This window comes from Hyperoodon ampullatus (assembly GCF_949752795.1).
Source record: "Hyperoodon ampullatus genome assembly, chromosome: 4".
Classification (NCBI taxonomy): Eukaryota; Metazoa; Chordata; class Mammalia; order Artiodactyla; family Ziphiidae; genus Hyperoodon; species Hyperoodon ampullatus.
In genome coordinates this window covers 176,370,405-176,385,729 of record NC_136917.1, presented here as the reverse complement: position 1 = coordinate 176,385,729, position 15,325 = coordinate 176,370,405, and positions in this window count along the sequence as shown.

Here is a 15,325-nt window from a genome sequence, read left to right as displayed (position 1 = left end):
GAGAGGCATCAAGCTCTGGGTCTTTGAATGCTACCATCTTAGACAATCTCTCCACTTCATTCTTAAATCATATGATTTAATTTTTCTTAGTATCTTATTTGACTAGCGACAGTTTAAAATTTATTATCACTCATGTTTTCTTCTCCTGTTTTAAAAAAAATTGAATAGTGCATTCATTCATTTTGAAATGAAGGTAGTGACCTGTGAATTTCCATACCTCAAAAATCAAGGATAGAACAAAAGCATTTTCTGCCGGTTTTACCCTCAAACTCTGCACCCCACACCAGACTGGGGATTAACCTCTTGCACCCATGCTCACCTTCTTTTTTTGGACCGTTAACCATCGCTGCGTCTGTATGTGTGTTGACAAAGTGAACTCTAGTCTTTCCAGTTTTTGTGTTTTTTTTTGGATTAGGGAACAGTCCTACTATGAATGTACATTTACTGGTCTGCTGAAGTTCATATTAAACCTGTCAAGCACATTACCAGAATTGGAATTGCTTCTATATACACTTTGATAAATTTTAGAGACAATGGTAGAGCAGAAGTAAATTGTATTTCAAATCCCACAATATTCTCACACCATGAAAACCCTTCCCTTTTTAATATATTTGTGTGTAGTTTATCTTTTTGCCCATACTATATTTCCCAGAGATGGGTAAGTGTTACGTTTCTTGCTAGCGCATTTACGGTATTGTTCAAAGTCAGGCGTTTAGTGATTTAACATGATCATATTTCCATGAACTTGCAAGTACAAGATCTTCTCTCACACTGTCTTTTACTCCCTGCTTTTTTATATTTCCCTCCTAATTCTCAGTCCTGGTCTTTCTTTATGTCCTTCATCAACCTGGATAGGTTATACTATTTTTTACCTTATTCAAGACCAATAGAATAGAATAGAACACCCAGAAATAAACCCTGATATATGGCCAAATGGGTTTTGACAAGTTGCCAAGTCTTTTCAAAGTAGAAAGGAGAGTATTTTCAACAAATGATGCTGAGAAGTCTTGTTGTTAACATGCAAAAGAAGGAAGATGGACCCTTACCTAACATCATATGCAAAAATTAATGAAAACATATCAAAAAACTAAAAATAAGACCTAATAAAATAAAAAGTCTTAGAAGAAGACACAGGAGAAGAGCTTCATGACATTGTATTTGGCAGTGATTTCCTCAATATGAAACGAAGGAACAACAAAGGCACAGCTAACAAAAAAATAAACAATTTGCAGTACATATTTAAAAAAATGTGTATCAATGGAATGTAAACAGAATAAAATGGCAACCCACAAGATGGGAGAAAATATTTGAAAGCCATCTATCTGACAAGAGATTTCTATTCAGAATATACAGAGAACTCCTACAACTCAACAAGAAGCAAACACCCTGATTCAAAAATGGATAAAAGACTTGAATAGATGGTTATTCAAAAAGAGGTACAAACGACTAAGCACTTGAATAGATGCTCCGTATTATTAAATGCATGTTTATATATTTGTGTGCATGCATACACACACAAGCACACACACACATACACAAGCAGAAAACAAGTATTGGTGAGGATGTGAGGGAGTTGGAAGCATTGTGCTCTGTCAGTGGGAATGTAGAATGATACAGCTGCTTTGCAAAAGAGTATGGCAATTTTTCACATATTGAAAAATAGAATTACTACATGATCCAGGAAATTTTTGCTATGAGGTATACCCAAAGGAATTGAAATCAGCGTCTTAAAGTAATATTTGTACTCCAGTGTATAGAGCAGTAATAATCACAGTAGCTAAAATATGAAAGCAACCTAAATGTTCATCCACTAGTTCCTGGATAAGCAAAGTGTGGTATACCCATATAATACAATATTATTCAGTGTTAAGAAGGAAAACATCTAGGAATATGCTACAACATGGATGAATCCTGAGGAAATTTAGCTGCCAAATATGCCATTTTTGTGACTTTTAGTGAGTCATAACAATGTAACTACTTATTTCAATTATATGGGGTACTTAGTGTAGTCAAAACCATAGAAATTGGGAGGGTAATGATGCTTTTCAGGTCGTTATGGAACAAAAAGGAAAGTTATGTTTAAAGGATATAGAGTTACAGTTTTAAAACATAGAAAAGAATTAGAAAGATAAATGGCGATGTTGATCGCCCAATAATATGAATGTATTTAATATCACTGAACGGTGCACTTTATAATAATTAACGTTATACTTTATGTTATTTGATGTTACTAACGTACAAAATTGGGAAAGAATGTAATATCAGGAAAGGGAGTGGCCCTGGGATAGAGCAGAGAGTAATCAGAAGGGTGAGACACTGCATATGTTGAAGAAGAAGAGCTGAGAGTCTTCATTGGACAGAAGAGACTTAATAAAAAAGAAAAAAAATTACTCTGAGGGTGTATTAAATAGATATCTGTGGGTGTACTGCTATCTCCCATGGGTTATCTTTAAGAGTCTTTAATAAAGTCCATAAGGCTTGCTGACGCGTTTTTAAAAACTGGATTCCCTAGGAGATAATTAGAGGGTGGTACTTAAGTCTATGTCTAAATTGACAGATTTTGCAGGGAAGACGAACCTGAGAACAGTGGAGGTCCTGAGAGTGTAGGTACATGGAAATTGGAAAAAATAATAATAAAGGGAATTAGGAAAACTTTTGACTTCGAAGGTCATGTATTACTGAGTCATACCTGAGGTTTCTAAGGAGTTATATACACAGTTGCTATTTGGATTGCTTGTTGATGAAGATCAGTGGAAAAACTAGAGTCGTTTCCAAGTGTAGGTAAGATATAATGAGAGGATGGAGGTGGGAAGTAGGGAGGCCCAGAGAAAAGTGGGAAGGTCATACTGGGCCAAGATGGTGGTAATATCCAGCAGAACGGATGGTAGGGCAGACTGTGGTTTCATCTTTTTTATTTCGGATCCCCACCTCATCCTTAATAATTCTTTGGGAATATTTCATTGCTCTGTGATGCAGGTACAGAATTCGAGTGAGAAGACTACACCCTCAGCGTCCAGCTGTCTGAGTCCCCAGTGTGCTTCAAATGATGGCGAACTATTGCTTCTTTATGAGAAGAGTTAGTACCTTGTAGCTAAGCTTTAGCTGGAGCTTATGCAGGATTGATTCCAATTTATATATACTGTTGGCATGGAGGTTCCTCCTCCTCTTTTCTTGACCATTATGAAATGAATCTTTATTTCTCAATATTTGTGTATATCAGATAAATACATTAAGTAAAGGAATCTTATATATTGCTCCCTGCATAGTTTGCTCTTTCTTGTTTCTCTTTTACCTTTACTAAATTAGCACAGTGAGAGACCGTGCAATGTTCTAATCAGGAGAGATTAGAATATCATATTTCTAGAGAGGTTGGTTGGACAGAGCAGGGGTTCCAGTGAGAATCAAAGCTTCTGTTTCTACTTGGAAGTGTACCTGTATAGAGTAGAGGGCTCCAGGAAATATCCTAGAATATTGCAATGTCCCTGAGGGAGATCATTAAGAGAGGCAGGATCTGGTCCCAGATCAGTGTACTATGACATGTTTGTCAGTCATCTGGTGTGAGATTCTCAGAGCCAATCCCATATGGTAAGGCTGAGCGCAGAGTATGAAGAACCTGTGAAAGCCTTTGATTGAGTGTTAAAGATGAAGCTCTGATTTTGGGGAGAATTTTCTTACCTGACTGAATGTCACCCTTCTGTGGGGATGAGATTCTGTGCTTTTCTTCTCTTGATGACCACTGACTGAAAGTCATTAGAGGATCATGTCTAGACAGCATTCTTTATTTAATTTCTTAAAGAAGAAAACATAGAAAACATTTTTACCCACTTTCAAATTGAGGATCAAGGGGAATGACATCAGTGAAAATGTCAGAGTAGGGGGCTCTAGCTTGTGTCCATCACCAGAAACACTGACATACGTGGTAAAACCTGTCAGAATGATCTTATCAACGCATGTAAGTTTTCTTTTCCTTTCACCCTGTAGATTTATCTTTCACTGAAACTTAACTTACTACAAGATGTGGAGAATAAACAGGGAAGTAGAAACTGCATTTCCTGATGAGAGAATCACTAAGTCACATTAGTTGTTCTGAGCTATGTCTTACTCACCGTGACTGTAATTAAAACAAACAAACAAACAAAACACTTTTTTTTTGGTAAGTCAGCTCTGACATTTCCTCATTAAAGACAAGGTAACAGATACAGATTTAGATCTACCAGAATTGAGCAAAATGTTGATTGTACTTGTGCTGCATATATGAGCATGACCTGCTACAAATCTTCATTATACTTATTGCCACAACTGACAAATTCACTTTGGCCACTCCTGATATGTTGCATGTAAGGAATGCATAGGACACTAACCCCAGCTGGTCACAGGTAAACTCTGCCACGTGGATTACTGCATGTTTTCCTGCTGGAAGACCACACATTCTCGAGTATCATGACTGCAGAGTATGTGGGCTCTTCTTTTTTCTGGATAAAGGTTAGATAATCACCTAATTTTATGAGAAATATATAAATTGTACTTGCATATTCTTCAGGTTTTTATTTATCCATTCTCTTTCAAGTCCTAAGTGCAAATATTAAAGTGATTTCCAAGAGGGTGGTAAATAAGACAGCTACGTTTATGCTCCAAAATTAGCAATAAAGCATAATACAATTGTAAATGCATTAATGTGTGATTAATATGTAGATACTATGTAAATGCAATTTTAGTAATGCTTTGTGGAGAGCTTCAGAATCTAGGTATTTAAAAAAAAAAGAAGAAGGAGTTTTTGAAACTCTCAGGGAATTATATAGAAGTCTTTGTGTCTATAATTATCAATCTGGAATAATGCATTTTCTCAGAAATAAACTAGGCATAAAATTGTAGGAAAAAACTTCATGAAATGAAAGAGCATTTGAGATGGGCATACAAGGAAAAGAATATTCTCAGAGAATAATGAACAGTGTGAAGTTCAGCAGAAGTGTAATACAGATTCAAAGAGTAAAACTTTGGAGAGCCTACTTATGAGTTCCTCATATTGCATCTTTGGAGAGACAGTAGTCATTTGAAATATGATGTTATAAGATGACGTTAACATACTTAAATACTTTCGTTTAGAAATGACCACTTAGAACCAGAATAAATGAAAGAGAGCACAAAATTATGTTTTTGTTGATTTTTGAAGATCTCAGGTGAGTGCTGATAATTTAAATATATATGATGTCAGGCTTCCCTGGTGGTGCAGTGGTTGAGAGTCCGCCTGCCGATGCAGGGGACACGGGTTCGTGCCCCGGTCCGGGAAGATCCCGCATGCCATGAAGCGGCTAGGCCCGTGAGCCATGGCCGCTGATCCTGCACGTCCGGAGCCTATGCTCCACAATGGGAGAGCCCACAACACTGATAGGCCCGCGTACTGCAAAAAAACAAACAAACAAACAAAAAACCATGGTGTCTTTCACTGCAAAATAAAGGAGCTGTGGAGGATTCCTGGAATGAATGTCAATATTATGACAATAGTATGAGTGTGTTTCATGTTTGGTAATTACAATCATTGTTGCTTTTGCTGTGGTCATCCATTTACAATGTTTGGTGTCAGTTGATTTTTCTCTTGTAAAAATAAAATGCAGTCTGTGTGTGTGGAAAAAAAACATACATGATGTCGTGATAAAGTTGTATGTAATTTGAGATCTGGCAAAAAGCATTTCTTTTCTGTAATGCTAGGATGCTAATTGGACATTTTTGCAAGAAAGAGATTTCAGGATGCAAATCTCGTGTCTCTAAGGTGGGAAGCCAGTTCATGGTGGAACATTCTATTAAACTTGTGTGAGTGCAGAAATATTTCTTTGAAATAAAGAGGTCATGAATCCCTTTTTAACAGTTAGTGTTTTATAGTATACCGAATGAGCAAAATGGGTATTTCTGAACTTTAGAAAAAAATAATATAATTTTTCTGCATTTATATTATGCAGCTGATGTAGAATATCAAAAATTCTTTATTTTGAAAAACAATGTAATCAATTTGACATAATTGATATATATTGAACCTGTGGTACACACACACAATAAAACATACATTCAAAAAATCTTTTTCACTTAAGAAACATTTTCTAGTGTAGTTGATTTACAATGTTGTGGTATTTTAAAATACATGTTTATTAGAGTATAATTGCTTTATAACACTGTATTAGTTTCTGCTTTACAACAAAGTGAATCACCTATATGTATACATATATCCCCATATCCCCCCGTCTTGAGGCTCCCTCCCAGTCTCCCTATCCCACCCCTGTGGGGGACATAAAGCACCGAGCTGATCTCCCTCTGCTATGCGGCAGCTTACCACTAGCTCTTTTACATTTGGTAGTGTATATATGTCAGTGCTACTCTCTCACTACGTCCCTGTCTCCCCTTCAGCCCTGTGTCCTGAAGTCCGTTCTCTACATCTGTGTCTTTATTCCTGCCCTGTCACTAGGTTTGTCAGTACCATTTTTCTGAATTCCATATATATGTGTTCACATACAGTATTTGTTTTTCTCTTTCTGACGTACTTCACTCTGTATGACAGACTCTAGGTCCAACCACCTCACTACAAATAACTCAATTTTATTCCTTTTTATGGCTGAGTAATACTCCATTATATATATAGGCCATATCTTCTTTCTATATTCATCTGTCGATGGACATTTAGGTTGGTTCTATGTCCTGGCTATTGTAAATAGTGCTACAGCGAATATTGTGATACATGTATCTTTTTGAATTATGGTTTTCTCCGGGTATATGCTCAGTAGTGGGATTGCTGGGTCATATGGTAGTTCTATTTTTAGCTTTTAAGGAACCTCCATATTGTTCTCCATAGTGGCTGTATCAGTTTACATTCCCACCAACAGTGCAGGAGGGTTCCCTTCTCTCCACACCCTCTGCAGCCTTTATACATTATTGTATTGATTTCTGCTGTGCAGCAAAGTGATTCAGTCATATATATATATATATATATTCTTTTCCATTATGGTTTATCACAGGATACTGAATATAGTTTCCTCTGCTGTACAGTAGGTCTTTGTGGCTTGTCCATCCTATGTAGAATAGTTTGCTTCTGCTATTCCAAAACTCCCAATCTTTCCATCACTCTCTCCTTGGCAACCACAACTCTGTTTTCTATATCTGTGTGTTTGTTTCTGTTTTGCTGACATGTTCATTTGTGTCCTGTTTTCGATTCCACATGTAAGTAATACTATATGGTATTTGTCTTTCTCTTTATGACTTACCTCAGTCAGTATCATTATCTCTATGTCCATCCATGTTGCTGCAAATGGCATTATTTCATTCTTTTTTATGTCTGAGTAATATCTGTTGTATACGTATACCTCACTTTCTTTATACATTCATTTTTTAATGAACATTTAGGTTGTTTCCATGTCTTGGCTATTATAAATAGTGCTTCTATGAACATAGGGTTTTATATATTTTTTTGAATTATAATTTTGTCTAGATATATGTCCAGAAGTGGGATTGCTAGATCATATGGCAACTCTCTTTATAGTTTTTTTGCGGAACCTCCATACTGTTTTCCACAGTGGCTGCACCAACTTACATGGCCACCAACAGTGCTGAAGGGTTCCCTTTTCTCCATACCCCATCCAGCATATGTTAATTGTAGATTTTTTTTAATGATGGCCATTCTGATCAGTGTGAAGTGATACCTCATTGTAATTTGGATTTGCATTTCTCTAATAATTAGTGATGATTAGCATCTTTTCATGCGCCTATTGGCTATCTGTATGTCTTCTTTAGAGAAATGTTTATTTAGGTCTTCTACCCATTTTTCCATTGAGTTATTTGTTATATTGTTATTGAGTTGTAGGAGCTGTTTGTATAGTTTGTAAATTAAGCCGTTGTCAGTCTCATCATTTGCTAATATTTTCTCCCAGCCCATAGGTTGTATTTTCATTTTGATTATGGTTTCCTTTGCTGTGCAAAAGCTTATAAGTTTGATTAGTTCCTGTTTCTTTTTTGCTTTTACTGTAAGTCCGCTACGTATGAACAAGTTCTGTTCCAAGAGTGCGTTTGTAAGTCCAATTTGTTTGTAAGTCCAACAAAGTTAGCCGAGGTACCCAGCTTACACAGTCGGCTATATGGTATTGTACCATAATAGGTTTATAATACTTTTCACACAAACAGTATATAAGAAACAAACACAAAAACAAAGAAGACATTTTTAGTCTTACAGTACAGTAACTTGAAAAGTACAGTAATACAGCACAACAGCTGGGATACTGGGGCTGGCATCGAGGGAACAGGCGAGAAGAGTTACTGATTGGAGGAGGGAGAGGAGGTGGGAGATGGTAGAGGTGAAGGATTATCAGCAGTGGGAGACAGGAGGCAAGCTCCAATTTCACTCGTACCTGACATTGATGACACAGGTTCTGGTTCCTTGCTGGATTTAATTCTATCTACCCTCTTGAAAAAATGATCCATTGATATCTGGGTTGTAGCTCGTTTTTTCTCATCATAGATGATGACATGGTAGCACTGGTTTGCATTCTGAATGGCTGCTGCCACCTTTGGGTACCATTGTAGGTTCGAGCCCTGTGCCTCAAAAACTAACAGTGCCTCCTCAAATTTAGAAGATGCCCTTGGCATTTTCTGTGTCATGAATCTCTTCAGTTCTTCAGTTACTTCTTCCTCCTGTCCCTCTTCACCCTTTCTCTGCGCCTCCAATTCCATCAGTAAGCTCCTCATGTTGCACAGCAAGGAGTTCAATGAAATCGTCCTCTTGCAGATCTAGCTCCAGCTTCTCGCTGAGGGTCACTACGTTGCTGAAGACCTCTTCAGACTTCTGATCTGCCTTCTCAAATCCACAAACACCATGAACAAACTGTGGGCAAAGGTTCTTCCAAACCCCATTCATGGTGACCAACATACACTCACACCATGCAAAGTCAATGTTTTTTATGGCCTTGTAGATGTTATAGTCCTTCCAAAATTGTCCCTAGGTTCTTCCTGATTTCTCACTTACCTTTACTGCCTGACAAAAAGTGTGACATAAATAATATTTCTTGAAAGTCGCTATAACTTCCTGGTCCATAGGATGGATGAGCAATGGAGTATTCGGTGACAGATGCACTACTTTGACGTTGGGAAAAGTCATCCATGAAAGGGGGGTGGCCCAGAGCATTGTCAAGCCTCAAAAGAATGTTTTTCTGGGACGTCCTTCTCCGAGCAATATTTCTCTACATCTGGGATAAAGTGTTGGCAGAACCAGTCCTGGAACGTGTCCTGTGTAATCCAGGATTTGAGATTACGCTTCCACACAATAGGAAGAGAGTCATTGGCTATGTTTTTAAGGGTTCTTGGGTTCTCTGAATGATAAACTAAGAGAGGCTTCAGCATCATATCACTGGAAGAATTGCCACCAAACAACAGTTAGCCTATCCTTTGCTGCTTTACAGCCCGGCATCAACTTTTCCTTCTTACTGATGTAACTTTGGTCTGGCATCCTCTTCCAGTACAGTTGTGTCTCATCCACATTAAACACCTGGTTGGGTAAATGCACACCATTATCAGTAATTTCTCAAAGTGTTTCAGGAAGTTCCTGGACAGCTACCCTATCTGCACCTGCTGCCTCTCCACTTACTTTTACCTTGTTGAGGTTGGCTCTACCCTTGAACCGATGAAACCAGCCATGGCTGGCATTAAAAAATATGCCTTCTGATTCTTTCCCGTGTTTCTTCTTCAAGTCTTCATAAAGGCTTTTAGCTTTCTCTTGAATCACCATTAAGCTGAGCAGGATTTAGCGCTGATGTTGATCCTGCACCTGCACACTGAGAAGTTTCTCCATCTCCTCCATCACTTTTCTGTGCTTCTTTGATATTTTGTCATGAGCATTGAGTATTATATTGGCTGTGGGTTTGTCATAAATAGCTTTTATTATGTTGAGATATGTTTCCTTTATACCCATTTTGGTAAGCGTTTTTATCATGAATGGATGTTGAAGTTTCTCAAATGCTTTTTCGGCATCTATTGAGATGATCATTTGTTTTGTGTTTTTCCTTTGTTGATGGAGTGTATCATGTTGACTGATTTGCATATGTTGAAACAACTTTGTGACACGGGGGTGAATCAAATTCGATCATGGTGTATGATCCTCTTATGTGTTGTCAGATTCGGTTTTCTAATATTCAGTTGAGAATTTTTGCATCCATATTTATCAGAGATATTGGCCTGCAATTTTCTTTTTTGCTAGTGTCTTTCTCTGTGTTGTTTTTTTTAAAGTCTTTATTGAATTTGTTACAGCATTGCTTCTGTTTTATGTTTTGGTTTCTTATTTGTGAGGCATGTGGGATCTTAGCTCCACCACTAGGCATTGAACCCACACCCCCTGCACTGGAAGGCGAAATCTTAACTGCAGGACCACCAGAAAAGTCCCCATCTGTGGTTTTTTTTCAGTAAATTTCTTTCTTTATTTATTTTTGGATGCATTGGGTGTTCTTTGTTGTGAACGGGCTCTCTCTAGTTGTGGCGAGTATGGGTTACTCTTCGTTGTGGTGTGTGGGCTGTTCACTGCACTGGCTTCTTTTTTGCAGAGCATGGGCTCTAGGTGCGTGGGCTTCAGTAGTTGTGGCTATCAGGCTCAGTAGTTGTGGCTCGTGGGCTGTAGAGCACAGGCTCAGTTGTTGTGGCACACAGGCTTAGTTGCTCCACGGCATGTGAGATCTTCCCGGACCAGGGCTTGAAACTATGTCCTCTGCATTGGCAGATGGATTCTTAACCACTGTGCCACCAGGGAATTCTCCCCCATTTGGTTTTGATATCAGGGTGATGGTGGCTTCATAGAATGTCATTGGATGTATTCCTTACTCTTCAATCTTTTCGAAGAGTTTGCAAAGAATCAGTGTAAGTTTTGCTTTGTATATTTGGTAGAATTTGCCTGTGAAACCATCTGATCCTGGATTTTTGTTGGTAGGGAGTTTTTGTAAATTACAGTTTCTATTTTGCTTTTAGTGATCAGTCTGTTCAAGTTATCTATTTCTTCTTGATTCAGTTTTGTTTGGCTGTAAAAAACAGCATATATTTTTAAGTTATGTTAGCAGCTAAATACTTACCATGTATTAGACCACAAAAGAGCAAAGAAAAAAATATTAAAGTATTTTTTCAAATAGAAAAAGTATTGAAATATTTTTAAGAAATTGGGATAATAATACTAGTTACAATAATGACAAATTGTTCTGAAATTAAACACTACTTTATCTAAGATGCATATCATATGCTTATCATTTTACTGTTTTTAAATACATGGAATGTTTTCACCTTTCTAAAGTAATTCTTTTATTTTACCTGTATATTGGGAAAAATTTTAGTTGCACATAATATAAAAAATTACACTTTAATAGGAGACATTAATCCATTTACCTTTGCTGTAGTATTGAAAATACTTAGGTTTAGAGTTACCATGTTATTGAGTACTCTTTTTTATTTATTTATTTTTAAAAAGATTTAATTTGGGGGAGGTATAAATTATTTATTTATTTATTTATAATATCTTTATTGGACTATAATTGCTTTACAATGGTGTGTTAGTTTCTGCTGTATAACAAAGTGAATCAGCTATACATATAAATATATCCCGATTTCTCCTCCCTCTTGCATCTCCCTCCCACCCTCCCTATCCCACCTCTCTAAGTGGTCACAAAGCACTGAGCTGATCTCCCCATGCTATGCAGCTGTTTCCTACTAGCTATCTATTTTACATTTGGTAGTATATATAAGTTCATGCCACTCTCTCACTTCATCCTGGCTTACCCTTCCCCCTCCCCATGTCCTCAAGTCCATTCTCTACATCTGCGTCTGTATTCCTGTCCTGTCCGTAGTTTCTTCCCAACCATTTTTTTCTCTTTTTTTAGATTCCATATATATGTGTTAGCATACAGTATTTGTTTTTGTCTTTCTGACTTATTTCACTCTGTATGACAGACTCTAGGTCCATCCGCCTCACTATAAATAACTCAATTTCATTTATTTTTATGGCTGATAATATTCCATTTTATATTGAAGATGTGCAAAATCTTTTTTATCCATTCATCAGTTGATGGACACTTAGGTTGCTTCCATGTCCTGGCTATTGCAAATAGAGTTGCAATGAACATTGTGGAACATGATTCTTTTTGAATTATGGTTTTCTCCAGGTATATGCCCAGTAGTGGGATTTCTGTGTCATATGGTAGCTCTATTTTTAGTTTTTTAAGGAACCTCCATTCTGTTCTCCATAGTGTCTGTGTATCAATTTACATTCCCACCAATGGTGCAAGAGGGTTCCCTTTTCTCCACACCTCTGCAGCATTTATTGTTTGTAGATTTTTTGAATGATGGCCATTCTTACCTGTGTGGGATGATACCTCATTGTAATTTTGATTTGCAATTCTCTAATGATCAGTGATGTTGAGCATTCTTTCATGTGTTTCCTGGCAATCTGTATATCTTCTTCGGAGAAATGTCTAATAGGTCTTCTGCCCATTTATGGATTGGCTTGTTTGTTTCTTTGATATTGAGCTGCAGGGGGTGCTTGTAAAGTTTGGAGATTAATCCTTTGTCAGTTGCTTCATTGGCAAATATTTTCTCCCATTCTGGGGGTTGTCTTTTCGTCTTGTTTACGTTTTCCTTTGCTGTGCAAAAGCTTTTAAGTCTCATTAGGTCCCATGTTTTTATTTTTATTTTTATTTCCATTTCTCTAGGAGGTGGGTCAAAAAGGATCTTGCTGTGATTGATGTCATAGAGTGTTCTGCCTATGTTTTCCTCTAAGAATTTTATAGTGTCTGGCTTTACATTAAGTCTTTTATCCATTTTGAGTTTATTTTTGTGTATGGTGTTAGGGAGTCTTCTAATTTCATTCTTTTACCTGTAGCTGTCCAGTTTTCCCAGCACCACTTATTGAAGAGGCCGTGATTTCTCCATTGTATATTCTTGCCTCCTTTATCAAAAATAAGGTGACCATATGTGTCTGGGTTTATCTCTGGGCTTTCTCTCCTGTTCCATTGATATATATTTCTGTTTTTGTGCCAGTACCATACTGTCTTGATTACTGTAGCTTTGTAGTATAGTCTGAAGTCAGGGATCCTGATTACTCCAGCTCTGTTTTTCTTCTCAAGATTGCTTTAGCTGTTTGGGGTCTTTTGTGTTTCCATACAAATTGGGAAATATTTTGTTGTAGTTTTCTGAAAAATGCCATTGGTATTTTGATAGGGATTGCATTGAGTCTGTAGATTGCTTTGTGTAGTATAGTCATTTCACAATGTTGATTCTTCCAATCCAAGAACATGGTATATCTCTCCACCTGTTTGTGTCATCTTTGATTTATTTCATCAGTGTCTTATAGTTTTCTGAGTAAAAGTCTTTTATAAAGACTCTTTATAATAAACCTCTCCTTAGGTAGGTTAATTCCTAGGTATTTTATTCCTTTTGTTGCATGGGTAAATGGGAGTGTTTCCTTAATTTCTCTTTCAGACTTTTCATCTTTAGTGTATGGGAATGAAAGGGATATCTGTACATTAATTTTGTATCCTGCAGCCTTACAAACTTCATTGATTAACTCTAGTAGGTTTCTGGTAGCACCTTTAGGATTCTCTATGTATAGTATCATGTCATCTAGTGGCAAACAGTGACAGCTTAACTTCTGCTTTTCCAATTTGGATTCCTTTTATTTCTTTTTCTTATCTGATTGTTGTAGGTAAAACTTCCAAAAGTGTGTTGAATAATAGTGGTGAAAGTGGTCAACCTTGTCTTGTTCCTGATCTTAGTGGAAATGGTTTCACTTTTTCACCATTGAGAACAATGTTGACTGTGGGTTTGTCATATATGGCCTTTACTATGTTGAGGAAAGTTTCCTCTATGCCTACTTTCTAGAGGGTTATCATAAATGGCTGTTTAATATTGTCGAAAGCATTTTCTGCATGTATTGAGATGATCATATGGTTTTTATCTTTCAGGTTTTTTAATATGGTGTATCACATTTATTTGCATGTGTTGAAGAATCCTTGCATCCCTGGGATAAACCCAGCTTGATTATGGTGTATGATCCTTTTAATGTGCTGTTGGATTCTTTTTTTTTTTTTTTTTTTTGCGGTACGCGGGCCTCTCACTGTTGTGGCCTCTCCCGTTGTGGAGCACAGGCTCCGGACGTGCAGGCTCAGCGGCCATGGCTCACGGGCCCAGCCGCTCCGCGGCATGTGGGATCTTCCCGGACCGGGGCACAAACCCTTGTCCCCTGCACCTGCAGGCGGACTCTCAACCACTGTGCCACCAGGGAAGCCCTGTTGGATTCTTTTTGCTAGTATTTTGCTGAGGATTTTTGCATGTATGTTCATCAGTAATATTGGCCTGTAGTTTTCATTCTTTGTGACATCTTTGTCTGGTTTTGGTATCAGGGAGATGGTGGTCTCATAGAATAAGTTTGGGAGAGTTCCTCCCTCTGCTATATTTTGGAAGAGTTTGAGAAGGTTAGGTGTTAACTCTTCTCTAAATATTTGATAGAATTTGCCTTTGAAGCCATCTGGTCCTGGGCTTTTGTTTGTTGGAAGATTTTAATGACAGTCTCAATTTCAGTGCTTCGGATTGGTTTGTTTATAGTTTCTATTTCTTCCTGGTTCAGTCTTGGCAGGTTGTGCTTTTCTAAGAATTTGTCCATTTCTTCCAGGTTGTACATTTTATTGGCATATAGTTGCTTGCAGTAACCTCTCATAATCCTTTGTATTTCTGCAGTGTCAGTTGTTACTTCTCCTTTTTCATTTGTAGTTCTGTTGATTTGAGTCTTCTCCCTTTTTTTCTTGATGACTCTGGCTAATGGTTTTATCAATTTTGTTTATCTTCTCAAAGAATCAGCTTTTAGTGTTTTTGATCTTTGCTGTTGTTTCCTTCATTTCTTTTTCATTTATTTCTGATCTGACCTTATGATTTCTTTCCTCTGCTGATTTTGGGTTTTTTTTTTTCTTTCTTTCTCTAATTGCTTTAGGTGTAAGGTTAGCTTGTTTATTTGAGATGTTTCTTGTTTCTTGAGGCAGGATTGTATTGCTATAAACTTCCCTGTTAGAACTGCTTTTGCTGCATCCCATAGGTTTGGGGTCGTCATGTTTTCATTGTCATTTGTTTCTAGGTATTTTTTAATTTCCTCTTTGATTTCTTCAGTGATCTCTTGGTTATTAAGTAGTGTATTGTTTAGCGTCCATGTGTTTGTATTCTTTTACAGATTTTTTCCTGGAATTGATATCTAGTCTGATAGCGTTGTCGGAAAAGATACATGATACAATTTCAATTTTCGTAAATTTACCAATGCTTGATTTGTGACCCAAGATAT